The following is a 27,787-nucleotide window of genomic DNA, read 5'->3' as shown; positions in this document are numbered from 1 at the left end:
CATGTGACACTCCCATGACCATATTCTTGGGTCCCTATATTTATCCCTTAAAAAGAACACAGTCTTGGAAATGAGACAGACATGGATTCATATCTTATGCTTGGGCAACTCAAACACTGAGCCTCCTTTTCCTTTCCGGTGAGTTATGGGTAAAGATAACAGTACCTCTATAATAATACATTCCTGACACAAAACACCCAATTATTAGTTATTACAGTGTGTAACCTGGGGTGCCTGGGTGGCTCAGTTGGTTAAGCATCCAACACTTGATTTCAGCTTAAGTCATGATCTCACAGTTTATGAGTTCGAGCCCTGCTTCAGGCTCTATGCTGACAGTGCAGAGCCTGCTTGGGATTCTCTCACTCCCTCTCTCTGCCCCTACCCCCCTCAAAAATAAGTAAGCTATAGTGTGTCACTTTTAAGAACATGGCAGAATCGTGACTTGAAGACAACTCCGAGAGTAGTGGAACTAACCCATGGGGGGATACAGTAAGGGCTTTACCAAACCAGGATTTACCAAGGGGCAAGGAATGGTCCTAACCACAGATTTTTCCAGAGGACCTGGGAAGACAGGGAGGTGACAGATGGGATTTGACAAAAGGAATGGCCAAGAAATTCTCTGTGACAACATTAAAATGTGAGCCTATGGGCTGGTCCATGCACAGGAAGGATGTTATTAATGGTGCTAGCACGGGCTATGGAATGGTCCCAGAGAAAATCCACAAGGGAATTTTAACCCCATCAATGTGGAATTCAGTCCTTTTGCAAGAAACAAGATGATAAAGAACCTGTTACAATTTGCATCATTTATTATAGTTGTGTGCAAAACATGACCACGGGTGTTACACAGAGCTCTTGTTACAAGATGAGGGCTCTGAGTGCTGTTTCCCGTCGATGATGTTATTCAGCAGGATGGCTCACATGTTGAAATTTGAAACTCTTTGGGTGAAGAATCCCTCTGCAGGCTGTACCAGATGTTGCTTGTGTAGCTCCCCAAGCACAGAAAGATGAGTTAATCCTTGAATTATTCTGAACTTACATCAAACTCAGAGGCTTTGATCCAATGAGCCATGGCAATAAAAAACAAGGCTATCAGAAGAGCTGTGGGTGGTAGTCCTGTCTCTGAGAAAGAAACAGGGCCACTGGCTGACGGCTGCATTCCAAAAGGCCTCCAGATGCAGAGAGCCATGAGCAGAGGGCCTGACTTAGTGTGATGTTGTGAAAATCCTGCACTTGAAACACATGTAGTCATAAACAAAAACTTCCTCACCCTCTAAAGACCCTGCAGAAGTATCACCCCCTCCAACATGCTTCCCCTGGTTCCAGGCTCACTGATCCCACTTACCTTCTTTTATCCTCATCATCCATAACACGTAGCTTGACACTTGGTTATTCTACAAATGCACAGTTTTCTCTCCCCAGTTATATGGTAAGTTCCTAAAGGTCCTAAACCAAATATATATATATATATATATATATATATATATATATATATACAAAATAATTATTTTGTATTTTTGTATTTCTGAATGCCTAGCACTCTTAAGAGATACCATCGTCATCTTTTCATCCCTAAATCTGGCACAGCACCTGGCAGGTAGCAGATACTCAGTGAATGAGTAAATAGGTACTTATTAAATGAATGGAATTGATTGATAGCTAAGTTGAGTTGGCAATCAATAAGGGAAGATATAACAGGCATTTCTTGCCTATAACCCCCTTTCTTCCAGAAGTTTCCTCTCCCTGATCCCCATCTTTGTGGTTCCCACAGGATCTGCTATGTTGTTTCATGACCCCGTGGAGTTTACCTGACTCCAACTGCTTCAGTGAGTCCTTCCCTAGAATTTTTCAACGTGGAACCATAAAGAATGTTAAGATAGCTTTTTTTTTTCCCTTTTCCTGATGACCAAAGCTATGAAATGTACTGTTTGTTAGTGAGCTCTTTGCCCCCATGTTTTTCACCACATGAAGAAAGCTGATCATTAGTTTGCATGAAGAATGAAACTAATGAAGAGAGTGAATGGACAGACAGAGACAAGAAGAATAAAAAGGAAACCTGATGGTTTTGAGTTCCTGGTTTCAGTTGTTCCCATGCCTCAGGCACATTCCTGTCTCTGGGTTTCACAGAGATCACATTATCCCTTATAATAACCCCATCTTTTGCTTAAATGAGTTTGAGTTAGGTCTCTCTGTCACTGGTAACCACATAAGTCCTAACTAATACAGAAGTCCCTGCTTTGTGGTAGACACTCCATAAAAAAGAATGGATGAATACCACCTCATTAGGCCAAATTATGATGTCTTACAAGCAGGCATTTTTCAAAACTTCCCATCCTTATTTGTGGCTTTAATACATATCTCTTCGATACGCCTCCCTCTACCAACCGCCCCCAGAGATAGCTCAGTTCTGAATATAGAGGAGGCACATGCTATACATGCCAGCTAGTTTCTGGTGAGTTGCTTCTTCGTTTTTCATTTTCAATGACAATTTAATCCGTGAGTGCATTTGTTGAGAATCTAAGATGTTTGGGGCTGCATTGCCATCTGTGCATGATGGAAGACATTTGTAACAACTTTCTAAAGTGCACAGAGAGTGATGGGTTTTGAACAGCAGCCATGAACTCAACATGAAAGGATGGTCTTCACGAGCAAAGGGAAAGAGCCTTTGAATAGCTCCATGGTAGACAAGATGGTACTAGAAACTTCCTGGTGTCCACATTTTCTGGACTTCAGATTCAGGCACATGGCCCAGGGCATATGAGGGAATTTATGGGAACAATGGGACAGCTTACTTGATGTTGGGTCACCAGCTCAGTAGCTCTGGTCACCATATTTATAGAGCTAATCTTTAGCATCAAACCTTTCTCTAGACAGGCCGGTCTGCTTACCGCCACACAAATGGCCATGTGGGTTTTATCCTTAACACATTTTCTCGGAAAACTCCTGGTGCCAGATACCTCTTCCTGCCTTACTTCCTGTCCTTTCATTCATATCAAACCCATCCCCCAAGTGCCTCTGTCCCATCTCCTCCAGAAATGACTGTTCTATCTAATCTGCCACACGTGACATTTTATTCATCCTAAGAATGGCATGTACCATATAACCTCATATCCACACTCCCCTACTCATGAAAAACATCACTAATTGAAATGGGTGCTCCTTCCCTCTAAGGCTGGTAGGAACATCAGAATTCTCAACATAGAACTTGAGGCAGACAGTACAAGCTCAGTGTGGTTTGTAAGCAGCATGAAATCTAGTTGCTATCTCTGATCCATCCCCTTATATTGTTATTTGAGGTTTTGGGATGTACCTTTGTAAATTTATATTTTAGTTACTATACAGTGCAATATTGGTTTCAGGAGTAGAATTCAGTAATTCATCATTTACATATAATACCCAGTGCTCATCACAACAAGTGCCCTTCTTAATACCCATCACCCATCTAGCCCATCTCCCACCCACCTCCCTCCATCAACCCTCAGTTTGTTCTCTATCACTAAAGTCACTTGTGGTTTGTTTCCCTTTCTTCTCTCTCCCCCCATATGTTCATCTGTTTTGGACGTGCTTGTTTTCTTTCTTGCTCCAATATAGCAGCAAATATTTATTGAACGCTTATATGTGTTGGCATTGTGCTAACCATTTTACATGTATTTTCTAATTCAGTCCTCAAAACAATCCTGTGAAAGTATTAGTATATAATACCCTCAATCCTGTGAAGATATCTGCATTTTATAGGTGGGGAGTCTAAGTGTTATATTTATTTATTAAATTGGTTTTTTATTTTATTTATTTAGTTTTTATTATTTTATTTTTTAATTTACATCCAAATTAGTGTATGTTAAATTGATTTTTAAATAAAAATTGTATATATTTACAGTGTACAACATGATTATTTGATACACACACACACACATATAATGAAATGGTTACTGCCTTCAAGCTAATTAACATATCTTTTCCTTTCATGGTTACATTTTGTTGTTGTGAGGAGAGCATCTGAAATCTACTCTGTTAGCAAGTTTATAATATTTGTTACAGTATTATTAAATATAGTCACCATGGTGTACATTAGGTTTCTACACTTCTTCATCTTACATAACTGAAAATTTGTACCATTTGACCAACATCTTATTTCCTCCACCTCCTGTCCCTGGTAACCACCATTCTATTCTTTGCTTCTATATATTCAATTTTTTAATAAGTGACATCATTCAGCTTTTTTCTTTCTGTGTCTGGCTTATTTCACTTAGCATAATGTCTTCTGGGTTCAGCCACGTTGTTGCAAATGTCAACATGTCTTTTTGAAAGGCTGGACAATATTCCATTATATATATCTCACCATATTTATATATACAAATACATGGCGGTTTCTTTAAAAAAAATTTTTTTTTAAGTTTTAAAATTTGTTTATTTTGAGAAGGAGACAGAGAGCATCCCAAGCAGGCTCTGCACTGTCAGTGAGGAGCCTGATGCAGGGCTTGAACTCACCAACTGTGAGATCATGACCTGAGCCAAAATCAGAGGTTCAACCGACTGAGCCACCCAGATGCCCTATATGGCAGGTTCTTAGTCCATTCATCTGTTGATGCACACTTAGATTGTTTCCATATCTTGACTCTTACAGATAATAAGTAACTTGTCCAAATACACGCAGCCAGAATATGGCAGAACCAGAACTTGACTTCCAAACATTTGCTCTTAACCAATGTGGTGTATCATGTTGCTCTTCTTTGTATCATCCAACTAGCGCAGAGCTGTGTGCATAATAAATATTTGTTGAATATAGGGGCACCTGGGTGGCTCAGTTAACCTTCTTACTCTTGGTGTCGTCTCAGGTCATGATCTTACATTTCATGAGATTGAGCCCCACGTTGGGCTCTGTGCTGCCATCGCAGAGCCTCCTTGGGATTCTCTCTCTGTCTCTCTCTGCCCCTCCCCTGCTTGCTCTTTCTCTCTCTCCCTTAAAATAAACATTAAAAAATAAAAATAAAATAAAATATTTGTTGAATATAGGGTTTTTATAAAACAATAAAGTTTTTCACAAGAGACGGAAATTGAATTGAAAATACCAGAAACAAATTCTCTAGCGAGAGTTGGAGCATACTTGAAAGGAGCCTACTTCACTTTCCCAGTATCCTTGGCTAAAGGCAGTGCCCTTCCCCATTCCACAAATGCACATGCTTTATGAAAACAGAAATGCTAAAGATCAACTCTGACAGGGGTGCTCTAGGGAAGAAGCCCCTCTGGGAGCTTGAGAACCTCCCAACGGATCCTCAGGATGGCTCTGCTAACCACCCAGTCACTGGCACCTCCCTGGGGCTCAGTTTCCAAACTTGCAGAATGATTCATTTAGACTTGATCACCACTACCCAAGTGTGTTTCTTGGAATATTGGCCCTACAAGAAATTCAAATAAAAAGTAGTTGTATTTTCAAGTGCTAATGGGAAATTGCATTTCTCCTTGGGAGATACATAATCCATATTAAAGGGTCTGAGTAGTCCAGCAGGAAAGAACCTGCCTATTTAACGTTTACTTAATGGCTATTTAACTTCGCATTGCCTAGTCCCCTTTGGTTTCACATAACTGCTAATATATTTCAGAGCTAATACACTTAGAAAAAAAAAAGTTAAATATTTTCTAAAGCTCCTTCGTAACATTCTGTAAGTCTCTAAAGTAATATAACTTGACTATAAACTTCCCTCAGTGAATTAAAGATGGAATCACACCGTTTCAAGTTTTTGGGATTTGTCAGAAACGTTCAAAGGGTGTTTAGATGACCTATCCAGGTTTAGCAGTTCAGGCTGCCCTGTGTGTTTCCTGAAGTGGACAGTAGGGGGCGCTAGTGGACTGCAGTAAAGGCCACCCCTCCACAAACCCCAGAAGAAGAGGCCAACTGAAGTAGCAACCAGCCCAATTCCTTTTCCAGCTGAAAGGAAAGCTACTGAGAGCCAACTCCTCTCCCTTTTGAGTCTCTCTCTTTCTCCTTTAGAGGAAGTACTGGGATCGAATCAGGATAGATAACATTGTATGTGTGCCCTTTACCTTCAGAGATAGAAATCATATAAGACAACTCTTTTCAACTGCTTTTCATTGATTGTGTTCATTTTGGGGCAGCTACACTTGACAATGGAAGTTATTATTGGACTAAACATAGAGCCTCTGAGTTGAAAAAGGAATTCTTTCCTTCATCAATTCTCTCATCTCAAAAAAAAAAAATGTACAGGTGAAGAAAAGAAAAAAACTTTGTTCAGATGTAAGTTCTTTTTTAATTTATATTTTCTCTCTGAACTTCGGGTGTAAGGCTTACACAGGCAAGTGTAAGAGGCTTGGGGGGAAATGGAGATACATAACTTTTTCCCACTTATCGTTGTCATTTTCCTGTGAAGTAGAACAAGTCAGGCAAGCCTCCTTAACCTGGGCAAACACAAGAGATTGGGGTGATCTGGTCTAAGACGATATTGTCATTTTTCCTACATCCTCCCTCATTGTTAACTCCCTGCTTCCCACCCCCCATGCTGTCCCTGCAAGAAGTCCCCCTCTTAGGAAAGAAATGTTACATAGACTTAAAAAATGTTTTCTTCATGAAAAAGTGCAAACACGATTCAGGAGTATAGCCTACAGAAAGGAACAGAAGGCAGAAATATTACTTTTCACCGGTAGAAATTCTCTGCCTTCTGGCTTAGAGGAACTTTGAGCTTGAAAGTCCTCAGCATCCCCCTCAGACCCATCCCTTTATTATGTACTCCAGGGGCCCCGAGACCCCAGGCCATGCAGGGAGGTGTACCAGCTGGCCGATGCCTGTCGTTCCAATGGCCTCCTGCTGGATCCCAGTCCCAACCCTTTAGGAGATAATAGGTGCTCATCTGTAGGCAGCAAAGTGCACCAAGCAACACTGATTGTATCTGTGGTGTGGACTGTCTTGTTTGTGACAACACCATTCTTGCCCAGTGAGAACAGGGGAGAAAATGGCAGGTGAGAGGGGGCTGCTGGGCCAGCAAGCAAAGCCTGGTTTGTGTGATTTCTGACCCATCTCTACTACTCACCCCTGTCAGAAAGTAATTCTGGGAAGAGCTCAGAAGCTCGGTTAAGCAGTTTAAGCTCTTTGGAAAATTCCTAGTGCTTTGAATTCCAGGAAGTACTGAATCATAAAGTCACCAAAGAGGAAAGGATTCATGAGAAAAGGATGAAATGAATATGTATTGAATGCCTCCCATATTATTGGATGTATTTTTCAACTTCATAGTCAGAGGTAGGCATCCTGTGATCCTCTCCGTGGAGGTGGGGGAAAGAGGATCCCAGAGGTGGAGGAGGTGGGCCCAAATCACTGGGTTTATAACCTAGGATTTGAACTCAGGTCTGTTTTCACTGCTCAGAACCATTATACCTTTGCTCTTTGTGCTCACCTCCTGTTTTCTACCAGGGTGATGCTCAGACCATATCCTCTATGTGTGAAAGATTTTTTTCCTACACTCTTTTCAAATCTGCACAGAGAACAGTATTCTGCAACATTTGTGTCTGCCTTTCACAATCAGCGTGAGCAAGTTCTTCCTAGCATCTAACTTACATACCCCCCAAATGCAGTGAGAGCTACTGGCCCTGCCCTCAGGGAACATGGAAGAAAGATGGCTACAGCATTCCAGTTAGCAGCGGCTTCCCAGTCCTGCTTCCAAATTGCTTCTGTTAAAAGAATCTGCAATTCAAAACACATGCCCTGTCATGAAGCCTCACCCTGTCCCAGATGCTTGACTCCTGTTTGGTCCCTCTTATTTTTTTATTAAAAAAAAAATTTTTTTTTTGTAGTTTATTTTCTGAGCGAGAGAGAGAGACAGAGAGAGAGCAGGAGAGGGGCAGAGAGAGAGACGGAGAGAGATAATCCCGAGCAGGCTCCACACTGCCAGTGCAGAGCACGATGTGGGGCTCAAATCCATGAACCGTGAGATCATGACCCGAGCTGAAATCAAGAGTCAGATGCTTTACCTACTGAGCCGCCCAGGTGCTCCTCTTTGGTCCCTTTTAGAGTGAGCCTGAGGGGCACCTGGGTGGCTCAGTTAAGTGTCTGACTTTCAGCTCAGGTCATGATCTCATGGTCCATGAATTCGAGTCCCACATCGGGCTCTGTGCTGACAGCTCAGAGCCGGAGTCTGCTTTGGATTCTGTGTCTCCCTCTCTCTCTGCCCCTCCCCCACTCGCATTCTGTTTCTCTCTCTCTCTCAAAAACAAAATAAAAACATAGAGTGAGCCTGAAACATCACTCAGAATCAGGCCCCAGATCGCAACAAGGTGGATCAAGGCTTTTCCCGTACTCCCATTGCTGTGCTGAGGCCCTGGGCAGATCCCTTTTTTTCAAAGTATGTTCAAGGGCTAACATTTTTTGTGATCACATACAAAGGCTTACTTGCATCCAAGCTGTGAGGGACCAGAAAGCAAAGTTTCTGACACTGGGAATTTGGGTACTTTATTCTTCACAAATAAAAAAATTTAGCCTGGGAATCCCTTTGCAAAAATTATGTGTTTAGGACATGATAGGAATGCATAGCAGTACAACAACTTGCACTTAAGGTTTGTGGGAAAGGAAGGGAATTTGTAGGTAAGAGACCTGGGTGTGAATCTTATCACAGCCCCTTAGTAGCTGTGTGATCTTTGCATGTTAGCAAACCTCTCTAAACTTCCATTTTATTCTCTATGGAATGCAAGTAATAATACAGAATTCATAGGGATGTTGGAAAGGTTCCTGTAAAGTGCTTTATAAAAATTTTAAAGATATTATTATTAGCACTGTTGCCATTGCTGCAGCACTAAAAAGACAAGCCTACCTCTGATTCAAGGGAAGAATAACTTTCAATCTTGCTACCTTGGGGCACACCTTTGTTCCAGATGTAGATTACCTTCCAGGCTTCCCAGATTTCATGTCTCATGTGTGTTAGCTCATTCTTACCTGGAAGGCAGATGGTATCTTTAGCATCCTCGTTCTACAGCTGGGGCAAAGAAGTGAAGCAAATTACCCATGGCTGTGAGCTAATAAGTGATAGAACCTAGGCAATCTCATTCCAGAATCCAGCTCCTAAGCACTATGTCATTTAAGATGCATTTTGGATACGAGTAGCAGAAACCCAAAATAACAGCGGCTTAAAATAGAAGTTTACTGGGGCGCCTGGGTGGCGCAGTCGGTTAAGCCTCCGACTTCAGCCAGGTCACGATCTCGCGGTCCCTGAGTTCGAGCCCCGCGTCAGGCTCTGGGCTGATGGCTCAGAGCCTGGAGCCTGTTTCCGATTCTGTGTCTTCCTCTCTCTCTGCCCCTCCCCCGTTCATGCTCTGTCTCTCTCTGTCCCAAAAATAAATAAACACTGGAAAAAAAATTTTAAAAAAATAAAATAGAAGTTTATTTCTCTCTTTTGTAAAAGTCCAGAGGTTGACGGTTCAAGACCAGATTAGAATCTTGGCTCCGCACAGTGCTCAGGGCTCCAGGCCCCTTCTCTCTTCTAGTACTCCTGATGTCTGGGAATAATGTCTTGTCCCCAACATCCAAAATAGATGCTAGAGTTTCAGCCACTACATACACATTCCAAGCATCAGAATGGAGGATGGGATAGGATAGAGAAGGGATAAAACACATGCCAGTTATGTATTGCAGACTGTTCCTGGTTGTGGCCATACGACATTTCTGTTTACTTCTCATTGATCATAGTAGCAAGGGGGTTGGAAAATGTAGTCATTATTCTGAATGGCTTTGTGGCCAGTTAAAAACTGGAGGATTTTATAGTTTGTGGGTTCCAGCCCTGCATCGGGCTCTGTGCAGACAGCTCAGAGTCTGGAGCCTGCTTCAGATTCTGTGCCTCCTTCTCTCTGCCCCTCCCCCACCCACACTCTGTGTCTCTCTTTCAAAAAAAAATAAAAAACATTAAATTAAAAAAAAACTGGAAGATTTTATTACGGAAAGGGGAGAGGTAGTCAGAGGTTATGTGGATGTATGGAGGAGGGGGAGGAGATAAAGCTGGAGAGGGGACAGGGACTGGGTGAGGAGGATTTACCAAGACCCTACAGTTCACCACTCTAATCGCTGTTATTCTCCAATTTGAACAGGTGACAAGGGAAGGCAGGGCTGTCCCCTGAAAACCACCAGTTATGGCCACTGAATGGCCCTCTGAAGCCCCATAAGAGGCATTCCTAGAATACAATGCAAGTGTCCGCCTTGGTGGTAGACTTGAGGTTGCTTTCTGTCTGAGACCCATTAGCTCATTAGGTTAAAATGGGGGTGGGTGGCTTTTGATTCATGTCTCCAGCAAGTCCAGAAAGAGGAGGTGGGGTAAGAGGACACTGGGACAGAACACAGGCCGAATAGCCCTTGGCTGGCTTCTCTAAACCTCCAGAGAGATCCTGGATACCACACACTGGAAAGTAACTTTGTTTCCAAAATCCTTTCCCATATGCTATTTCTCTTGGAATGCACAATAAGATTGTGGTAGGGGTTGCTTTGCTCCTTATTTTGCCAATGAAGAAAAGGAAGTCAGAATCCCCCTGTGATATTCAGCAGGATGAGGTCTTAGAATCTGTCTTTTCACAAGAGTGCCAGGTAATTCTTATGTTCAAATAACTTTGAGAAACACGACACTCAGGGCGCTGAGTGATATGAAAGGGTCACATGTAGGGTGGCAGATGAGCCAGGAAACCATAGACTCCATGATGTTGAGTTATGTCTTTCATCATCACTGCTGTATCTCTACCAGCACATTGTAGGTACTCAGTAAATACTTGATGAAAGAATGAATGGAGACGAGTTTAGGGATCCAGCCTTTCTTGGATACCATTTCCTTTAGTGCCATGGAATAATCCTAGAATGAGCTCACATTTTTCATGCTTAGTGCTGACAAGGTAGGAGACAAATGTTATTAAAACCTCCATTTTAGAGAATGAAACTGAAGTTGAATGACTTTCCCAAGGTTACACAGATAGCAAGCAATAGAACCAGGATTCAAACTCAGGCTCTCAAATATCATGCTTTCTTGTTTCTCTAATAGAGAATAACTATTCCATGTCAGTAGATTTATCACAGCTCAAATCATTCCCCATGAAACAGAAAAAGTCTGTTCTATAGATATATAACAGTTAACCTAATACACAGATGTGAGTCCTGTCATTTGACACCAGTGTTATAGAAGAGTTCTACTCTGCTTCATATACTCCTTGCTAACATTGAAGTGCCAAACTACATTGGCGGAGAGGAACGTATATTGACCTCCAATGTTTACTTTGCTTGTGAGCACACATCTGTTTTTGTTAATGGGGATGAGGGCAATCAGAGCAAACTCTCAGAAGCAGACATTCTTGACATGGAATTCACTCCCAGTCCGCGAAGTTTTATCATCCTTCAGGCTTGAGAGCAGGTTGTCAGTTTAGACAGTGGCCTGTTGAACCTAGAAGCTTCTGGACTCTTCAGTTCTTTGAAAAGAGGCATTGTTTTTCCAGGGCCTTTAGCTGAAGTTGAATTGTAAGGAGATGTGAGATTTTGTGTTGGAGTAATTACATCCAAAAAAACTCCAGGTAGACTTAAAGGAGTAAAACAACTTGCGGGGGGCGGCGGGGTGGGGGGGGCATCTAACAGCTCTTCTGTTTTCCAGCAACAAATTCTAAGTACAAAATCTGACCCCTTTCCCAATTTGCCTTCACAGGGGCCCCCCATTCCTCTACTTTTTTTATCCACTGCCCCAGCTGTAGCATGTGTGGGTGAGGGGAGGTTGACCATATTGGAAATGGTTTCCATTTCCTTCCTTTGCTGACATTCTTTTATAGAAGACACAACACACAGATTGCAAAGGCAAATGTTGCCTCATAACATGTTTGGCATCAGTGGCCTTTGTGTGCTTTCTTGCAAGTTCTTCATTTGTCTTAGATGCAGGCAATGTCCTTGCACCCACTGACCACCATATCATGGGAGCACATAGCCCAATGGGTGCTCGGTTAGTGGGTTTCACGAAGACTGCTTTGTGACTCAGCTGCGTTACCTTAAAAGAAGTTGTTGACAGGACTACATGCTCCTTGGAGGCAAATGACTGTGACTGGGTTTGGGGATCCACCCCACCAACCCAAAGGATGAGAACAGTTGTCAATTCATTGACTGTTAGAAGATATGTCCCATGACATCTGGTGGAAATGGGAGGTGTGGATACAGAGGGCCTTGAAAGTAAATCTATCCATGAAGTTCATAGTCTGTTCATAGTCTGACTTTGTATTGCTTTTATAACTCACTAAAAATGTGATTTTCTTGATTACAGAAGAAATGTGATGGCTTATGGTTCAATACTCTAAATGTAATTTCATAGACTTTGGACATTTATATTATGCTTCTAACACTTACATTGTTCATCTTTTGAGATGTCTGCTCATTCCATTGGGAAAAGCCTTATGTAATATGTACATATAGCCTCGTGTCATCCCAGACACCTCCCTTCACTTCCTACTCCCCACATGCCACACATAAGCTTTCTCAAGTTATAACTCTGCCTTTATTTGGCAGAGTTATAAGAGGAACTGGAGATCTGCATCCTGCTTTTCTGTGGTGCTAACAGAATGTGATACTGGGCAGGCAACAGGTGGTTAAACATTTGAGCAGAAGGGCACTTGCATCCACTCTAATGCCTCTGAGATAGATGGACCTGAATACGTATGTGTAAGTGTGAAAACTGGACACGACCTTCAAGGCTGTGGGAACCCAGATGGCCTCACCCCTTCATAAAGTTTCCCCTGCACCTAGCTTGGAGGGAGATAAGGCACCAGCACAGAGCCTCACCACCTTTATGATGCCCAGCCATGGCTTGAAGTTCCCTACCATCTAAGCAAAGGAAAAGAAACTGGGGAAAATGCCTGGCATTGAGCTTCCTCCCAATTTTGTCCTGTGTGGCACTGAAGTTGGATTTAATTTAAGATAGAAAAATAAAGGTATCTTATCAGCTACACTCTGAGTACTGTGTAAGAATTATTGACGGTTAATATATGTAAGACAAAGTGAACCTCAATCTGCAAAGAAATTCAAATGAGATTTTTCTCCCATTAGATTAGCAAAGATGCTTTTATTGATTTTTATTTATTTATTTTTCAAGGTTTATTTACTTACTTTGAGAAAGAGAGACAGAGAGAGCGAGCAGGGGAGGGGCAGAGAGAGGGAGAGAAGGAATCCTAAGCAGGCTCCACACTGCACAGAGCCTGATGCAGGACTCGATCTCATGAGCCGTGAGATCATGACCTGAGCTAAAATCAAGAGTTGGATGCTTAACCAACTAATCCACCCAGGCGGCTCACAAAGATGCTTTTAAAAGCCCACACTTAGATGCTGAATGCGGGTGAAGAGCAATGGGTGTGCTTATGTACTTTCATTGGACTTATAAATTAGTATAGTCCTTTGGCTCTTAATTGGGTCTTTATTAAGAGGCCTAAATTTTGACAGCAATTCTTCCACCAATCTACCATAATGAAAAAATCAGTAACTTGGGTAAACTTTATACACAAAGATGTTCATGGTAGTTTTATTTTTAGTTATCATGAAGGTGATATGATGCATTAGGTAACAATGTGACACTGATGATAAGAAAACGGTTAAACATTATGGCACATCTGTAAGATTTCATACTGAGGTAGTCATTAAGACTTTTAAAAAGATATCATGGCTCCTTCCCAGATGAAATTAGATATAGACGTGTACAAGTCAGTTCTCGTTGTATAACACATCACCTCCAAATTTGGTGGCTTAAGATGTTCTCAAAATCTGGGAATTGGGTGGATGGATGGTTTCTCTGGTCTAGGCTGGTTGGAGCTTGATGGCTGAGAATGGCCTCACTTACATATCTGGGATTGCTAAAACAGCTGGAACAGCATGGCCTCTCTCTCCATGTGATCTGCCATCCTCTGCATCAACCTTGGATTGTTCTCAAAGCATTAAGACAGGCACCTCGGTGGCTCAGTTGGTTAAGTGTCCCAACTCCTGGTCTCGGCTCAGGTCGTGAGATCAAGTTGTGAGATCGAGTTTGTTCTGCACTGACAGCACAGAGCCTGCCTCGGATTCTCTCTCTACCTCTCTCTCTGCTCCTCTCCCGCTCTTTCTCTCTCAAAATAAATAAACTAAAAAAAAAAAAAAAAAAAAAAAAAAAAGCATTAAGAGAGATCAAGCCTCAATGCACAAGCATATTTTAAGCCTCTGCTTAGATTTGTTACTGTCCCATTGGCCAAAGTAGGTTACATGGGCAAGCTGACTTGAGGGATAGAGAAGTAGACTCAACCTCCTGATTGGAAGATCTGCAAAATATTGTGTCCATTTAAAAAATATGCCATGCCACATGACTTGATTTGGATAATAAAATGTGAAAACTTTGGGGGAAGAAGCTGTAAGAGCCAATGCATTCTTTCCTATATTCTCCTTTCCTTCTTACACAATAGCCAGATACACTTGAGATGGTAGCTGATCCACTTGCCTTGGTTCCAGAATGATCAAGATGAGCAGAATTTCCATGCCAAATTGCACTGGACATATGGCTTGACTAAGAAATAAACTTTTGTGGTTTGAAGCTATGCAACAAAATTACCTTTTTTTGTTATTGTTACAAAACCTAGCCTAGCCAAACTAATACAATAATTGTACAGGAATTAAAGTGAGATATATATATATATATATATATATATATATATACACACACACACACACACACACATATATATATATATAAATTTTTAATGTTTATTTATTTTTGCGAGAGAGAGAACAGAGCACGAGCAGGGGAGGGGCAGAGAGAGAGGGAGACACAGAATCCAAAGCAGGCTCCAGGCTCTGAGCTGTCAGCACAGAGCCCCCTGTGGGGCTGGAACTCACGAACCACGAGTCAGATCCTGACGTGAAGTTGGATGCTCAACTGACTGAGCCACTCAGGTGCCCCTAAAGTGATATTTCAAAAGAATGATTTGGGGGCACCTGGGTGACTCAGTCCGTTAAGCATCTGACTTTGGCTTATGTCATAATCGCACAGTTCATGAGTTCAAGCCCCTCCCCTGCTCTCTCTCTCTCTCTGAAAAATAAATAAACATTAAAAAAATTTTTAATGAAAAAATAAAAGAATGATTTTTAATGTAGGAAGAGGTTCATTATAAAATTCTGTATCAACCAGCAGCCTATAAAGCAGGTATATACTTGTATATGTTGTATAATCCTAAATTTGTGAAAACAAGTAAATGCATAGACACATTGCCTGGAAGGAAATACATCAAAGTGTTAACAGTGGGATTATAGGCAATTTTTATTTTATTCTTTCCTGTGTTTCCCAATTTATTTATCATTAGTGTATCTTATCATGATAGACAAAATTATTTTTTTTCAATCACTTGTCACCCTTCCCTCTCCATCATCAGGTCATTTACTGTGCCTCCCATGAGAAGATTTTAGGTCCCTACCTCATTGGATTTGGATTTAGCCATGTGATGTGCTTTGGCCAATTAAATGTGAGTAAACTTGGCATTCACCATATTGGAGCAGAAGGTTTAAGATTCATCTTGAGGTTTGGCCAGTTCTCTTGCTCTTTCCCAGATATGTCCCATGTAGGGACTGCTCTTTTGTCCTGGATCCTGAAGTGAGAAGACAGCAGAGCCTAGGGTGTGAGGTAATAAAAATATGTATATATGGATCCCTGCTCCTGGTTCTTGCAAAGAGCACCTAAAATCTTATAATTCCCTAAGTGATTGAAGCACTGGCAGCACCTTTTGTTTCAATATTTGGTCTTTGATCCCCATTCCTGACATTGAGCTCCTAAATACCTTGGAATTTCCTAGGTGATAGCAGTGTCTTTGTTCTATGAGGTGACTTTTGGTGGGGGGCTGGTCACCAGAAAGACCGAGCCATGGTTAGAAGCTTGGAAGAGGGGAAGAGGGCTAGAAATGAGTTAATGATTGATCATACCCAGATGATGAGGCCTCCATAAAAAATCTCAAAAGTATGGGGGTACAGAGAGCTTCTGGATCAGAGAACACTTGGAGGCACTGGAAGAGTGGCATGCTCAGAGACAGCATGGAGGTTCTGTGCTCCTCCCCATGCCCTTATCCATTCATCTGCATCCTTTATCACATCCTTTTATAATAAACTGATAAACAGGAAGGACACTGTTTCCTGAGTTCTGTGAACCACTCTAGCAAATTAATTCTGAGGAGCGGGTGGTGGGAACCTCTGACCTATACCTGATCGGTCAGGAGCCCAGGTGAGAACTTGGACTTGTACAGGCATCTGTGGCGGTGGCAGTAGAAGTGGTCTTGTGGGACCGAGCCTTCACCTGTGGGATCTGATGCTGTCTCTAGGACGATAGTGTCAGAATTGAGTTGCATTGTAGGATGCCCAGCTGGTGCCACAGAATTGCTTGGTGCAGGAAGCCCCCCCACATCTGGTAGCAGAAGTGAGTGTGGTGGTGAGGATAAAGGGAGACACACAGCAGGAAGGGCGAGTTTTTCCTACTCACACAGCCTGGCGAAAATCTTAGCCAATCTCAGCCTCCAGACAGCACGAAGAAGAAATAAACCATTGTCTTGTCAGTTGCTGAGATTTGGGGGGTTTGTTAACACAGCAAACCTAGAAAAATTCCTTTTTTACTTTAAAAGACATACTTAAAAATATGGCCATCAGTTACTCGTAAGTCACCAAATTCCAAGTCCGACCTGTACACCATACTGCTTTCTTCTTTATCCCACGCCATTCTCTCTTTTGCCTCCCCTTTCAGTTACAAGGTAGACTTCTACAAAGACACGTTGTCCTGAAACAAAAAGATCCAAATCTGCCCCAGTCCTCTTATAAAGGCACATTCCCATTTGCTGGGGATGTACCAGGGTTGCCACCCTTTTGAACCCAAGGACAGGTGAGAAAGTAGCTCATCTTTTCTTTAGTAATATTTTAGCTCTGGCAGAGAGTATGGCATGATTCAGAAAGTCACCAACCAGCACAGAATTTTTGTCATTCCATATTAAAATAGGAGTGTTTCATCCAAAACTTGACTGGGGGTATTCATAAACCACATGTAGAGGGGTTGATCATTTACACACAATATACTCATTTCTTCAAAGAAAATGTGGTTTTCTTATTTTTCTAGAAAACTACCTAAGCTGCCTTATGAGCCCCATCCTGCTGAGTAATAAGGAAACTTAGATTTAAGTACCTCAGTGTCTGTTCCCTGTCTTTTCCTCCAGAATGCTTATTAAGTACACAGATTTGCTTATTGTATGGCTGTGGTGGTGAGCAGGTGGGAACTCAGATCCCCGGTATTCCTTGGATCTTCACTGTCTTCGAAGAAATTATTTCCTGGTGTACCTGGTTATGCCTTGCTTTGCTGCTACCTTCTGTGGACATCTGGGGCTAGAATACTCCAGGTCTGCTGTTTCTCACCTCAGTCAGGGCCCTGGAGTCCTGGTTAACTTGCCTCATCTCAGTTTTCTGGGGTTGCCTATTTTTTTGAAGTGTAGACGGGATTTCCATTTGAGTTCCAGCTCAGGTGATCTGCCCTACAGGCCCCACTTTGGTAACTCTCCACTGAGTTTGCCAGCAACACCATCAACTACCTTCTGTGTCCTTCACTGGGTCCTTAAAGGACTCCTGGGTAATCTGCATGCTAGATGGAAGCTGAAGTTGCCTCACCTCATGTGGCAGCCCAGGCTGGTAGAGGGGGGCACTCTGTTTCATTCCAATTGCTACCCTTGTGCAGAAGAGGAAAGATACGAGCTAGACTTCCTGCCCTTGGCCTTGGGTGAAGGTCATGAAAGGAAGTGGGCCACAGCCCAAAAATTGGAAATGAGGGCTCTGTGGGCTCCTCAAACCGGAACAAGATTCTCTCCTGCTTCTCTGAGAGCCATGCTTGGGCCATGTTTGGGAGCATATTTCCCATCTGTTTTTCATTTCCCCAGCATAGAATGTGGGAGGCCAGGATCATACAACATTCCCTTCTCATTCCCCAGATGCCTCTGAACTCTCGTCCTTGGATTTTTTGTTCCAATCCATGCTGAATTACTTGAATGGCTCCCAGCACACACCATGCTCTTTTATCCTTCTGAGCCTATGCCTGTGCTGTTTTCTCTGCCCAGATTGCCCCTCTAACACTCATTTCTCTTGAAAACTTCTACTTCTCCCCCAAGACACTGCCCAGGATTCTTCCTCCAACATGCTCACTTCCCTCTTGGCAGTTTGTACCACGAACTTCACTAAAGAGATATTGTGGTGTCTGTCTTCATCATGAGAGCTTAAGGCACTGAGTCTCAGGGATCCCAGTTGGGACATCTTTGTTGTCCTGATGGCTGGCACAGAAAACGTGTTCAATGAATGTTGGTTTAAAAAATTAAATCTTGGGGCGCCTGGGTGGCTCAGTCGGTTAAGCAGCCGACTTCGGCTCAGGTCACGATCTCACACTCCGTGAGTTTTAGCCCCGCGTCGGGCTCTGTGCTGACCGCTCAGAGCCTGGAGCCTGTTTCAGATTCTGTGTCTCCCTCTCTCTGACCCTCCCCCATTCATGCTCTGTCTCTCTCTGTCTCAAAAATAAATAAACGTTAAAAAAAATTAAAAAAAAAATTAAATCTTGGTAAAGGGTGAAAAGTATATCTTTCAGCATGTGAATCTGCAATTATCTCAAGGTAAAAAGATTTGGTTAAAAACACCTTAATGAGAAAAACCAATTATTCTTTAAATCTCCCTGGCTACCCACTGGGAGAGGACCAGAGTTTAAAAATCCAAGGTCTTTATGAAGTTGTCATTTCCAAATGGGGGATGGATAGCTCAAGCTATTAGTAGTCAGGTGTCCTGTACCCCACTTGCCCTCAGAACAATCAAGCCCTGAATGGCTTTGAGGGAAGGTGAGACACCGGCCAGCACATACAAATTATAACAATTATAAAAAGGAGCTCTCTCAGGCAGAGGAATTGGGAAAAATCGACTCCTTTTGGCTTCCTTCTTCCAGGAAGCTAAGAGAGGTGTATAAACAAGCTAAGAGAGGTGTATAAACCCAAGTTAAGTATCCCCTCCCTGCTCCAGCCCTGCACTTGTGTGTAAAGCCTAACCTGAACAAAGCAGCTCCAGCCTGAATATTTCCCTAGGTTTGCCATCTTACTTCAAAGGGCCAATGGCTGTGTTTCCAGGTACTTGGACTGCTTGCTCGTGTTGAAACATTACTTGTGGGTATAAATATATTGTGGGTAATATAGATATATATATGTTCTGTTAACTTTCTTAGATGAATCAGTGTGAGTAAAAAGTGGGTTGCTTATTCTCCACAAAAATTAGTACATTAGTTCCCCTTTAGTGAATATCTCCTCCTTTTGGGTTTGTTCCTAGTGCGAGTTCTTATCAGATACAGTCATCTGTGGGGGCTTTTTTCCCTGAGGAGTGAAAGTGAGGGTCTAGAAGCCAGCGTGGGCCCCCTTTATGAGTGGCCCTCCAGGAATTTACTAATCCAGGCAGAAGTATGCATTTTATACAGTATGCAGATTATAATCTGCCACCTAGAGTTGCAATGCTGTGACACACTGTCAAAGTCCCTTCTCTCCTCAAGTGTCTCGAAGGGTATTGCATCCTTACTGCCTTTGAGTTCTTTTCCATGAGACTGTGAACTACTTGTGCAGAGGGACATTGAGTTCTTCACATCTGCATGCTGGCTAATTTCCTGGGGTCTGATGCTGTCATGCCAAGGTGGCAGACACACACCTTACTAGTGATGTGCAGCAAGAAGTGAAGTACGGTTTATTGGAGAAGCTTCCACCTTAGAGGCCGCAGAACCCTGGGCTGCCATCATCCAACAGAGAGATGTGTGCTTGACTGACCAGGGCTGAATGTCCCCCCAGGAAATGGCTCCAGGGAAAGGACCTTGCCCTGTACTGCTCTATGGATTTATAGGAAAAGGATGGCAGAGAACATATGGTATATGTTTTTTGTAAAATTTCTTTCAATGTTTATTCATTTTTGAGAGACAGAGAGAAACAGAGCACAAGCATGGGAAGGGCAAAGAGAGAGGAGACACAGAATATGAAGCAGGCTCCAGGCTCTGAGCTGTCCGCACAGAGCCTGACATGGGGCTCAAACTCGCAAACCATGAGATCATGATCTGAGCCGAAGTTGGATGGTTGACTGACTGAGCCACCCAGGTGCTACCATATGGTATATGTGGGACAGAGCCTCCAGAGATTAGCCTCTGGCATCAGCCTGTTCTTCCCTCAAGCTAACACAGACCTGCTAAACCAGCCTTTTGCTAAACTACCAATAGGATGGTTGAGATTTGTCTCTCCTCTGGCACCACATAGGTAATTTGGAATACAGTAAGCATTGGATTAATAGGACTGCTATTGTTAGGAGCATGTTCATGTTTATTTCATTTAAATTTGTTCTCCTTCCACACACTAGTTGTGGTAAGGCCCCTTAGAGGTCAATGAGCTGGGCGGGATCTTGGGGAATTTTCCATGCCTGCCCTCTTAATAGGGAAGGGGGTGGGAAGATTGACTAGAGAGGGTTCTTTTTGCACCTACATCCCCAGGATGGAAACCAAGCAAACTTCTCTTTCATGCTGGGTAGAAGACAACCTCTGGAGAGGCACAGGAGCAGAGGAAGCAGGTGAGCAGGTGGGCACAGCTTTCTTCCCTGCAGCATAGCTTGGGCAGAGTAGCCCCCAATGTGCCCAGAAAAACCTTATGACTATTCTGGGAGAGATCTCGTTAGGTATGGTAATCATGTTGTCTCAGCCAAAACATCAGGGCATTTGACAGCCATATGATAACTGCCGAGGGCTCTTTTGGAGATAAATGTTTGAAATCAGGCCTGTCCCAAGGGAAAGACAATCCAGGATCTATCAGAAAGATGGGTTTCTTATGAGCCAGTAAGGCCCCAGAATCCCTGGGGGTTCTAGATCTACTGCTCTGGGCTCAGGGATGATGACGGGGGTTGCACCTTATGGGGTCAGAGATGTCAGGGCTCAGGTAGTGTGAAGGATCCTCACCACAAGGGGGCTGGCAACTACCTTCCTGGGGAGGAAGAAGCTGCATTTCCTTCCATGAGCAGTAGGATGAACTGCAGATTTAGAAGGCAGAGGATGTGGTTCTGAGCATTGGGCAGCCCTTTCTTTTTCTCCCCCTCAAACTGAAGAGACTTCCAGGGTGGGATGAATCTGCAACTTGCCAGTGATGGCTGGTCCCATGAGTTTGTCAAGAATGAGGAAACTTACCCTTCTCTGCTGAAGGCCAATGTAGCTCATCTATTACTGCTGCTGCTGCTGCTACTACTACTGCCGGTTATTAACCAGGAAGTTTGCAAAAGTTGTACAAAGATTTTTTTCACTTAAGCCTCAACAATAACCCTATGAGGTAAGTTCTATTGGAATTTAGGAATCTGAAGTGAGGCCACATAAACTGTTCACGATAAAACAGCTTGGAATGGTATAGTCTGGATCAGAACACAGTTCAGTAGGACTCTAGCTTCACTATTGCTTTGTTATGCATGTGTGTCAGATGTCCTAACAACAAGTAATCTCTGCAGCCAAGATATCTTCCTTCAGAAAGTGCCATGTGGCAGCAATTTTGTTTATCCTTTTCACCACTGCAGTCCCAATGCCTCGGCCGGTGCTTGGCCCATCATCAGCACTAGATATGTATTTGTGGAATGAAAACAGGGATGTGTATGTAGCAGCAAGACAGAAGTTTGTACAGATCCTCAATCCTAAAGTAAGCTATGAATCATATTCCTATACCCGGTTAAGGGAAGGAAGCCATGGGCCATCAGGCTATTTGTGCCTTCAGTATTTCAATTCAAAACAAGAATTGTTTTATGATCAAAATGAATTATCCTGACATTCTTTCACATCTTATCAGACTCTTCTTTATTCAAAATGTTGTTGGTACTATTACTTAATAAACTGGAGCAAGCAATAAATTCCACTGGTCTACAGAGACTGCGGTTGGGTTCCCAGTACCAAAATGATTTTGATTATTGAATTGGCATATACCCCTAAACATTCCTAAATCAGTGGTTGGCAGCGGCAACATTCTGAGAGAAAGAGAAAAAAACAGTGCGCGCGCGCACACACACATCTAGCAGCTTCAAAGCCTCTTACACACTAATGGATTCCTTATGGTTTACATGGCTGTAACTGTGAAAGAGGACAAAGAACTAGGAAGAATCTTATTTCTTTAAACAAAAAAAAATTTTTTTAAATATTCCTTTGAAAAGTCAATTTTTTCTGAGGAGAGTAGGGAAAAAAAAAAACCTAACATAATGGAACCCTTAAAAACGTGTGTCGGCACCACAATAGGAAACCAGAATAAATGTAGGCAAGGCAAACACATGAAGCCAAATGCAGAGTTCATCTGCACTCCAACAGCAGACGTAGATGGAGAAAACAACAAGCAGAGTAGAGTAGTAAGAGGGAGGATGCCAAGTCATAGTAAGAGGGGGTGGAGGTGGGAGTGTAGTAGGGGGAGGAACATTCTAGAATTCAAAAGAACAGACTATTCATATCATATTCCTAAAATCTGTATAATGAAACCTGTTTATATTATCCTCAAATTGATTGTTCAGTGTTCAAATTTCAGTGTCCCAGCCAATGACCCACCAACAATTTCCTTGTTCGTAACATTTTCTTTTCTTGGTCCCTTGAAAAAATAACAAATGAGTTTCTCCATTTATAAAGCAGCTCTGAAATGTCTTCTTACGTCATGGAGGCTGGAGGTCATCTTGGGACACTGGATAGTAAACCAGGGGCCCTTGGGCTAGGGAACAGGAGGTTTTGTGATTGTGAAGCAACTTCTGATCCCATTAGCTGATGGTTGACTGACATTTTGGAACAGGGTTTTGCAAGGGACTAGGGAAAGGAAAAGAAGGAGCATGGGAAGGAGGCACTTAAAAGATTGAGGAGGCAGGAATGAGCTGAGTGCTCCCAGATTTAAGGAGGATTTTATTATTGGACACAGATCTGTGGTAAATTTTCAGCCAGAATCTCAGAGGCCTGGTTTGAGGGGCCTAGTAGAGGCTTTCTTATCAGCATTGTGCTGTCCTTACCCAGCAAACTGGCTCTGTGAGGAAAGATGCAGTAACATCTCATTTACAAATGAAGCAGTAATGTATATAGGCATAGTGGTGAAGCCCTTCCTAGAGGGCTAAAGGTGATATTTTAGGAAAAAATAAGAGGCAGTGGCTGGAAATTGTTTCTCTGAGAAGTGATATAATCTAAAAAATAACTAGTTTCATGAAAGGTTTATCTATATTCCTTGGTACTATATTTGTAATAGTTATTGGAAGTGAAGGACTTTCGGGGATATTCTTAAGTTTTTCTCATTGTTATGATCAGAGGCAGAATGTTGGTTGGGTCGAAGAGAATCTGGCTGGATATGTAATTTCTCACTGAAAGCAGAAATTACACTTTGAAAGATGTCAGGAAGCTCCTCTGTCCAAAATGTGTGGAAAAGTGAAAAAAAAAAAACATCATATAGCCCACTTTGAAGCCCACTTACATTATGTCCTGGCTGTGGCACCTTGGATAAATTAATTTCTGAGTCTCCACTCCCATGATAAGGGTAATGATATGTGTTAACAAGTTTTCTGTCAAGAGCAAGGGAGATCATACATGTTAAAGCCTAGCGTGGGAACCTTTAGTAGGTTCCCAAGAAATATTAGTTCCATTTATGTCCTATACTTTACTTTTCTCCCCTGCCCTCCCCCACCTCCTGCACTCTGGTTCTTGAAATCTTTTAGCCAGTGACAGAGCCTTCCTTGAAGAATTAATATAACTATATAATAATAATGATAATTAATATAACATAGCATAACATAAGTAAGCAGTTAGCATACATTTAATCTCATTCTATGCTCAAAACAATCCCATGAAATAGGTACCATTATTAACTCCATTTTGCAGAGGAAGAAACCAAATCTAAGTAGGGTTAAATACTGTTTCAATGATCTATTTCTATACAACAAACTACCTCGAAACGTAATGGTTTGAAGTAATAATCATTTTATTGTGTCGTGATTCTGAGTTGGCCAGGCTCAGCTGGGCAGTTCTGCTTTACGTGATGTTGTATGGGGCTACATTTATCTGGAGGCTCAGTGGAGCTAGAACATCCAAGATGGCTTGCTCACATGGCTAGCAATTGGTGCTGGATGTCAGCTGGGAGCAGAGTTGAGACTGTCTACCTGTGGACATCCATATTCCTCCACTGTCCCTCCGAGGATGGCAGCTGGATTCTTAAGAAGGAGCCCTCCAGGAGGGAAGGAATGGAAGCTCTCGCTTCTCTTAAGGCTTGGGCTTAGAACGTCACTTATCCCATGATCTGTTGGTCAAAGCTGTTACTGGCCCAGCAAGATTTAAGAGAAGGAGAAACAAGGTTTATCTCTCAGTGGAGGAGTGGCTGGGGTGGGGGGAGGGGTGAGGAGGGAAGGAGTTATGGCAGCTAGGATTGGAGATGATCTACCACAAACACTTTACCCAAAGTCACAGAGCTACTAAGTGTCAGTGTCAAGATTTCAACACATCAGTCTGACTTCAGAATCCATGTGCTCAGCCACTAGGTCATACACATGACAATATACAATTAAATGCCAATGTCTATGGAAAGCCCAATGAGTGCAATATAATTTCAGAGGAGAGATCAGTATAAAATTAAGAACTCTAAAGACCCTAAACTGAAAAGAGTACTCCTTTTGAGTCCCCCTTCCCACACAATGAAGAATAAATGTTATTTCTTGAAATGTCACAAAGGTTACATATGCTAAAGTTAAAATAAAATCTTTTTAGATTTTTCCATTTCAAAATTCTATATACATTCATTCAAGCTGAGATGTGTGGGGGGGGGGCGGGTAAGGCGGGAGTAGGGGGTGGGACAGCTGAGGCCCCTGACTCACAAGTGCTGTAAGCACATGCTTAGCTTAGCTTGCCCAGTGAGTAACTCATGCCTGTTGGCGGGGGGGGGGGGGGGGCGGTCCAGAGGCCTAGAGTTGGCAGGGAAGCTCCAAGGAGAGATAGAATTTAGCTGGCTCCGAACTCTGGTTAGAATTTGAATAAGAGAAAGAGAAAGAAAAGGAAGGAAAAATATGATTAAGACATGGAGTGGGGAATGAGCACTGAGAAGTAGCTAGGGGGTTGGAGGAAGGGACCAGGCTGAAATAAAAGAGTCTAGAGTTGGAAATGGGAAGGCTGATTGGCAATTTACTTGATGACCAGAGCTAATTGGCTCCCCATCTTCAGAGGTATCCCAAAGTAGCACTGAGAATCAGACTACAAAGAATGAAGATCCTCATGAAACCTAGGCCCAGCTGTGTAAACTCTGTTTTAGCCTTGGCCTTGCTGAAGGCAGATGCCTGGAGAGCCCAGTTGGGGGCTGGGTTGGAAGGATACTGCTTGAAAAGCTCCCCAGTGGCTGATCCAGAAACATCCAGACTCATACCACTGTCTCACTAGTTTCTTTCAGAAAGGGACTAAGGAGCATAAAGCAAACCCAGTCATCGTAACCCATCTGATAGCACTCTCCAGAGAGTTTATTAACCTAAATTTCTCTTATATTACCTATCTACCAGGACTTCCTGGTGAAGTTAAGGACTTGGGGACCTTTTTGAGCCATTCTGAGCAAACACCATCTTCAGATTATTTTCCTACTAAGGTGGCTTCTATCATTTTCATTTGCAAAACCTTCTTTCTTCACATTTGAAAGAAACCCAGTATGACTGTTGTAATTTTTTTTTTCATGTAAATTATAAATGTTTAGAACCTCTGTCAAAAAAAAAATAAATAAATAAAAGCAGATGTTTTCCCTTATCCTGGTCCCAAGTAGTACCACATTAAAAAACAGTATTTTCAAGTCTTGCTAAAAAGTATCTCAAGAGGGGCGCCTGGGTGGCGCAGTCGGTTGAGCGTCCGACTTCAGCCAGGTCACCATCTCGCGGTCTGTGAGTTCGAGCCCCGCGTCGGGCTATGGGCTGATGGCTCAGAGCCTGGAGCCTGTTTCCGATTCTGTGTCTCCCTCTCTCTCTGCCCCTCCCCCATTCATGCTCTGTCTCTCTCTGTCCCAAAAATAAATAAACGTTGAAAAAAAAAATTAAAAAAAAAAAATAAAAATTATCTCAAGAAAATAAACATTTGTTGAATGCAAACAAGAATAGAATATGGCACTTAAAAAATTTTTTTTAATATTTATTTTTGAGAGACAGAGAGACAGAGCATGGGGACAGGCAGAGAGAGAGGGAGCTGGCTCCAGGCTCTGAGCTGTCAGCACAGAGCCCGATGTGGGGCTCAAACTCATGAACCACAAGATCATAACCTGAGCTGAAGTCCGACGCTTAACCAACTGAGCCACCCAGGTGCCCCCAGAATATGGCACTTTAAATATTAATATAGAATTCAGAGCAAAGGAATCTGAAGCCCAGAGAGACTGAGTGACCTGTATAAGGTCACAGAGTGAATATACAGCCAACTCAGAATCTGAACTTCATTCTCTCAAGCCCTAGCCTGAATACAGAAAGCCTAGTTAATGCTTTCTATATTCTACGCAGAAGATGGACTGCAAAAGGAACCTATCCTAGTTTTGGACTCAGTTTGCAAGCCTCAGAATTTGGATCCCAACCCCAACTGCAACAGAGTTCAGAGATGCCTGGAAAACTTTTAAAGCCAAATCCAGCAACCTCTGCTCACTTCTCATTCTCACTGCCTCCATGACATTTGGTGCTGCTGACTGTACCCTCCTTGAATTCTCTCCAGCTCTGGCTCAAACTCATCTCTTTCATCACTGGTCTATCAGCAGGAGCTCTTCTTCAGAGTTGTTTTTCCTTTTACATTTCATTTCTGGGCTACTTTTTCTTTCTGTTCTACACCAGTGGGTCTCAGTCAGGGATATGCATCAGGATTTCTTGTGCAACCTATTTAAAACTTGGAAGTAGGGGTGCCTGGCTGGCTCAGTCCGTAGGGCATGTGACTCTTGATCTTGGGGTTGTGAGCTTGAGCCCTATGTTGGGTGCAGAGATTACTTAAAAATAAAATCTTACAGGGGCACCTGGGTGGCTCAGTCGGTTAAACGTCCGACTTTGGCTCAGGTCATGATCTCACGGTTTGTGAGTTTGAGCCCCACGTTGGGCTCTGTGCTGACAGCTCAGAGCCTGGAGCCTGCCTTGGATTTTGTGTCTACCTCTCTCTCTATCCCTCCCCCACTCACACTCTGTCTCTCTATCTCTGTCTCAAGAATAAACATTAAAAATTTTTCTAATAAAAAAATAAAATAAAATCTTAAAAAAAAAAAAAACTTGGAAGCATAATAGCCATAATTTGAAAAATCCCCTCAGGTGACTTTGATGGACACTCCTGTAGCAAAGAGTATTTTTGAAATATGGCTCCAAAATATTTCCCATCCCACATACCCTTCTGCGATGTGACCATGCCATTTTCCCCATCAAGAGGTAGAATCAATTTCTTAACTTCTTGAACATGATTAGGCCCTGTGACCAATAAAATGTAACAGAGTAACACTGTGCCAGTTCTAGGCATGGTCCTTTACTGGCCTGGTAGCTCTAACTCCTGCCTCTGTAAGAAGTATCATCAAATATCCTGAGACCACCATGATATGAGAAACCCAAGCCATATGGAGCACCTCAAATGATAAGACCCCATGTTGGAGCATGGAGACACCATGTATGAGTGGAGAACCATCCTGAAAGTGGATCCTCCAGGCCCAGCCACTATAGTTAAGACCATGTAAAACAAAACTATCTAGCTTACCTAATCCTTCCTCAAATACTGACCAACAAAATAATGAGCAAAATAAGTGG

The 27,787-nt window shown here is 42.6% G+C and overlaps 1 protein-coding gene across 1 annotated transcript in view; it reads left to right on the top strand.

The window, feature by feature from the left end:
• Window positions 1-15,659, top strand: part of DRAM1 (DNA damage regulated autophagy modulator 1) — a 64,001-nt gene extending 48,342 nt beyond the window's left edge. Inside the window, exon 8 of the transcript XR_015253393.1 lies at window positions 15,388-15,659. The gene's annotated coding sequence lies outside the window, so the exon portion shown is untranslated. The remainder of the gene's footprint in view (window positions 1-15,387) is intronic.
• The last annotated feature ends 12,128 nt before the right edge of the window (window positions 15,660-27,787 follow it).

This window comes from Puma concolor, chromosome B4 (assembly GCF_028749965.1).
Source record: "Puma concolor isolate L17-30 chromosome B4, mPumCon1.1.hap2, whole genome shotgun sequence".
In the NCBI taxonomy this organism is placed as follows: domain Eukaryota; kingdom Metazoa; phylum Chordata; class Mammalia; order Carnivora; family Felidae; genus Puma; species Puma concolor.
Note: the sequence above shows the minus strand (reverse complement) of the source record. Positions and strands in the feature narration are given on the sequence as shown.